We start from the raw sequence: 5,273 nt of genomic DNA, 5'->3' as shown, positions 1-5,273 counted from the left end.
CGCCCCCCGCCGCCACCGCCCCCGGGCCCGGAGCCAATCGCCGCGGATGCCTGGAATTGGACTCTTCTCCCATTGGTGGTCAGCCCAGCAGAGGAGAATCGGCGCGGGCTGAGCGCGAGTCCGCTGACGTCCCCCGACCTACCCTGCTAGTGCAGAAAGTCATGGAGGACTGCGACTGGGAAAGCGTGCTTCTGGAGCCGGTGCGCGGCAGTCAGGCCGAGGGTAATCGGAGCACGCTCGCGGGCGGCCTGGGGTTCCTCCCCGTGGGCCTAATCCCCACGGAACGGAACGCGCTCCTCCACACACTCAGACTGTGGACTGGTTCTTAGTCACAGTCCCTCTGGACGCGCGTTTATTCAGACTCTCCTCACCGGAGACCCGGCCAAGATTTAACCTTGGGGCGGGGTGGGAGGGAGTGCCAAACCTTTCCGCCTGCAGCTTTCGTGTTTTAAATTGCATTCGTCTGCCACAGACCCCAGAAGCCCGGGATCTAAGCACTCGGGGCGTTTACCAAGACACCGAACGGAAGAGAGCGGGTAGAACATTTAGACGAGGAACGAGCAAGACGCTTAATAGAAGGACCGTAATGGAGTCCTGATGAAAGGGCTTTAGCTTTATCTCGGTCCTCTTTGGAAGCAGGGTACAAAGAAAGCAAACGGATCCGTAGCGATAGCCTGTGTTTTAAAAGGAAAGTGGGAAATCCTGAGTCACTAAAGCAACCAAGAAATATCGATCTCTTTATTAAAAACAAAGAGTCTTGGCATAATTTTCAAGGGCAAAGCATGACAAGAATACCCGGTGCTTTCTCTCATCTCTCTCTCTCTCAGCCTCTTTCTGCTTGACTCAGCCTGATTCTCTCCCGATAACTTCCACCGCAGACGGAGCTGCACCATTTAAAGCATTCTTTTCCTGTGTGGTATTTGCAAAGTAGCAGATCCTGCCAGAAGCTCACAGAGCGCATTTTTGAACTCTCTATTTTGCTTTAATACATGTTACTACACACGGAGCTCAATTTCCTCCTGTGACAGCAAAGAACACTTTTTGCAACGAGATACATCAGCCACAAAAATCAGTGGGGGGTGGGATGACCTAACAGGAAAGGGAAATTTTTGTTTTTAAGGCTGCACAAGTGAATACACCAAAATATGTGAGTTGGTTAATCTGAAGAAATGCAGTTGGTGGTATTTACATCTGTCGGTGAGCCTCAAAGTGTGATCCAGAAAGCCCTGGGAGTCCTTGGAACCTGTCAGAGTTCCAGAAGGTCAAACTTACTTTCATAATAATACTAAGACTTTATTTCCTTTTCCACTCTAGAGGCTACCTGATATGCGATGAATCATCACTCCAAAAGCTAAGAGCATGTGTGCTTGTACCGTTTTGTGTTTATTAAACTTTCCAGATTTAATTTCTGATCTGGAAACTAGCAATAGGAATAAGCCACAAAAACAAAAAGTCTTTAGTTTAGGGTCCTCGATAACAGGAATCTTGAGACCAATAAGTGAGAACCTCTGATTCTCTGTAACACGATTATCGAGTCCCCTAGACTCCAGCCATAGTATTTACCTCTCATCATGACTCCAGAGAGAACACCTCTGTCCTCTTGGCAATTGCTTTGTACATTCAGTGCTGTAGCAGAAGAAAAGGAAAGAGAAAGAAAAGCAGTAAAGGCCTCAGAGAAGTCTACCTGTTCAGAACAGCTTTCTGTCCCTTCCAAGGCTTAGACACCTGAACTGTGTTAATCTGTAAATCACTGTTTCTGAAAAATTTCCTTGGCATAAATCACTTAGGCACCTCAAATCCTCTTTGCAATGTTGGGCATGAACAGATAATAATTGTTCTGGAATTGGGTAGAAAATGTCTTCTCTGAGAGGAATATTTCTCTTGGAGAAATGTATTTCTCTTGGAGAAATGTTTTTCTCTAAGAGGTCCCACTAGGCTGAATTCTAAGAATGACCCCGATTGGCCCTTGCCTTTGTATAATCCCCACGCCTTTGAATGTGGGGTGGAACCCGTGAATCTGATAAGATAATGCACCTGTGATACATTATACAGCAACATGAGATGATCCAGGTGGGCCCAATGTAATCTCAAGAGCCCTTTAAAAGCGGAGAATTTTTTTCCTGCTGGTAGCGGAAGAGAAAGAGCTATTTGAAGAGTGAGAAAGATTCGATGTTCTACTGCTGGAGGGGGCTCCGTGCCAAGCATGTGGGCTCCTTGTAGCAGCTGAGACCGACTCTTGGTTGACAGCCAGCAAGAATTGAGGATTTCAGTCCGTCAACCACAAGTAACTGAATTCTAACAATCTAAAAGAGCTTGGAAGTAGATTCTTCCTTGGAGCGTCCAGGTAAGAGTCCATTCTGTCCAACACCTTAATTTCTCTCTGTGAAACCCTAAGTGAAACTTGGGAACGCACCCAAGCCCACCTGGACTTCTGATCTTTAGAACCACGAGCTGAATTGTTATTGTCATTGAAAAAAGAGTACTAAATTAAAAACAAAAATGTAATATTATTACATTTTTATGACATCTTATTACATTAAACTGTAAGGTTTGTGGTAATTTGTTAAGCCACAAGAGGAAACGAATGCAGAGGAAAACAATATATTTTGAAATTGAGGTACCAGTCACATAAGATTGTCCATTAACCATATTTGTGTGAACAGCTCAGTGGCATTAGTACATTCACAGTGTTGTGTAACCATCATCGCACCGAGTTGTAAGACATTTCCCCACTCCAGAATGAAACTTGTAGCCATTAAGCGATTGCTCCCCCTTCCCTTCCCCCTCCCCTGGCAAACACTTATGTGTTTTCTGTTTCTATAGAATTACCTATTCTGGATGTTTCATACAAAAAGAATCCTACAATATGCGACCTTTTGTATCTGGCTTCTTTCATTTAGCGTAATATTTTGAAGGTTCGTCGACGTGGTACCTGTTTTCCACACAGCGGCACCGCTTTCTCAACATCCTTGCCAACACTTGTTTTCTTTTTTTTTTTTTTTTTGGAAATACCTCACCTAAGGGGTGTGGAGTGGTAGCCCCATATGGTTTTCGTTTGCGTTTTCCTGATGACTAATGCTCAACACGAGCAGCTTTTCACGCATTTGTTAGCCATTTATATATACCTGTTTTGGAGAAATGTCCATTCAAGCCCTTCAGGTCTTTTGCCCACTTTTGATTGGATAGTTTGTCTTTTTGTTGTTGGGTTGTAAGAACTCTTTATATATTCTGTATATTAGGCTCTTGTCAGGTATATGATCTACAAATCTTTTTGCCTATGCTGTAGGTGTAAATAAACCGGTGAGGGACATTTTTTTCTCTGTTAATATGTAAAAGCACGTGAGGACATGCATTTTTCAAAAAGAATTATACTCCATGCTTTTGAATCTTGCTTTTCTCAGGAATAATTTGTAGAAAACACTCCACTGTGGTAAGGTTAAGCTCTAATTCTTTCTAATGCCCCATTGTGTGGGTGCACTATAATTTATTCAACCATTCCCTATTTGTGACTACTGACTCTGTTTCTAGTTTTTTGTTCATTGTTAACAATGCTGTAATTAACATCCATGTACAATATATGTCTATGTGTTGTGTGTTTCATTTTTCCGGGATTTATTTCCAGGAGTGGGAGAGCTGGGTCAAAGAGTATATGCATTTTTATTTTAATAGGCATTGTTCAGTTGTTTTGCATAAACCAGCGACATGTGAGCGTCTTCCTTTTGCACCGCATCGTTGCCAACAATAGATGTAGTCAAGTTAAAAAAATTTTTTTTTCTAGTCTGATAGTTGGAAAATAAGGTAATGATTTTGTCTCTTTCAGGGGATATTTGGCAAAGTCTGGAGATATTTTTGATTGTCCTGTTAATCATGGTGTCGGGGGGAGGTGGGGGACTAGGTGTGCTAGCTTCTAGTGGGCAGAGCCAGGGATTCTGCTAAACATCTTCTAATACTCAAAGCAACCCCCACAACAAATGGTCATCCAGCCTAGAATGCCAACAGTGCCACAGGTAAGAAACCCTGGTATAAAGAGATACTTCCTTTTATCTTCAGTTTGAAAATCTTTATGGGTGAGTTTGAACATCTTTCCATATATTTTTAAGCTATTTGGATTTACTTTTCTGTAAATTACCTATTCTTGATCTTTGCTCACTTTCTTTAAAAAAAATTTTTTTTCAATATATGAAATTTATTGTCAAATTGGTTTCCATACAACACCCAGTGCTCATCCCAAAAGGTGCCCTCCTCAATACCCATCACCCACCCTCCCCTCCCTCCCACCCCCCATCAACCCTCAGTTTGTTCTCAGTTCTTAAGAGTCTCTTATGCTTTGGCTCTCTCCCACTCTAACCTCTTTTTTTTTTTTCCTTCCCCTCCCCCATGGGTTTCTGTTCAGTTTCTCAGGATCCACATAAGAGTGAAACCATATGGTATCTGTCTTTCTCTGTATGGCTTATGTCACTTAGCATCACACTCTCCAGTTCCATCCACGTTGCTACAAAGGGCCATATTTCGTTCTTTCTCATTGCCCTGTAGTACTCCATTGTGTATATAAACCACAATTTCTTTATCCATTCATCAGTTGATGGACATTTAGGCTCTTTCCATAATTTGGCTATTGTTGAGAGTGTTGCTATAAACATTGGGGTACAAGTGCCCCTATGCATCAGTACTCCTGTATCCCTTGGGTCAATTCCTAGCAGTGCTATTGCTGGGTCATAGGGTGGGTCTATTTTTAATTTTCTGAGGAACCTCCACGCTGTTTTCCAGAGGGGCTGCACCGATTTGCATTCCCACCAACAGTGCAAGAGGGTTCCCGTTTCTCCACATCCTCTCCAGCATCTATAGTCTCCTGATTTGTTCATTTTGGCCACTCTGACTGGCTTGAGGTGATATCTGAGTGTGGTTTTGATTTGTATTTCCCTGATGAGGAGCGACGTGGAGCATCTTTTCATGTGCCTGTTGGCCATCCGGATGTCTTCTTTAGAGAAGTGTCTATTCATGTTTTCTGCCCATTTCTTCACTGGGTTATTTGTTTTTCAGGTGTGGAGTTTGGTGAGCTCTTTATAGATTTTGGATACTAGCCCTTTGTCTGATATGTCATTTGCAAATATCTTTTCCCATTCCGTTGGTTGCCTTTTAGTTTTGTTGGTTGTTTCCTTTGCTGTGCAGAAGCTTTTTATCTTCATAAGGTCCCAGTAGTTCATTTTTGCTTTTAATTCCCTTGCCTTTGGGGATGTGTCGAGTAAGAGATTGCTACGGCTGAGGTCAGAGAG

Source organism: Acinonyx jubatus, chromosome E4, assembly GCF_027475565.1.
Source record: "Acinonyx jubatus isolate Ajub_Pintada_27869175 chromosome E4, VMU_Ajub_asm_v1.0, whole genome shotgun sequence".
NCBI classification, from domain to species: Eukaryota; Metazoa; Chordata; class Mammalia; order Carnivora; family Felidae; genus Acinonyx; species Acinonyx jubatus.
This window is presented reverse-complemented; position numbering follows the sequence as displayed.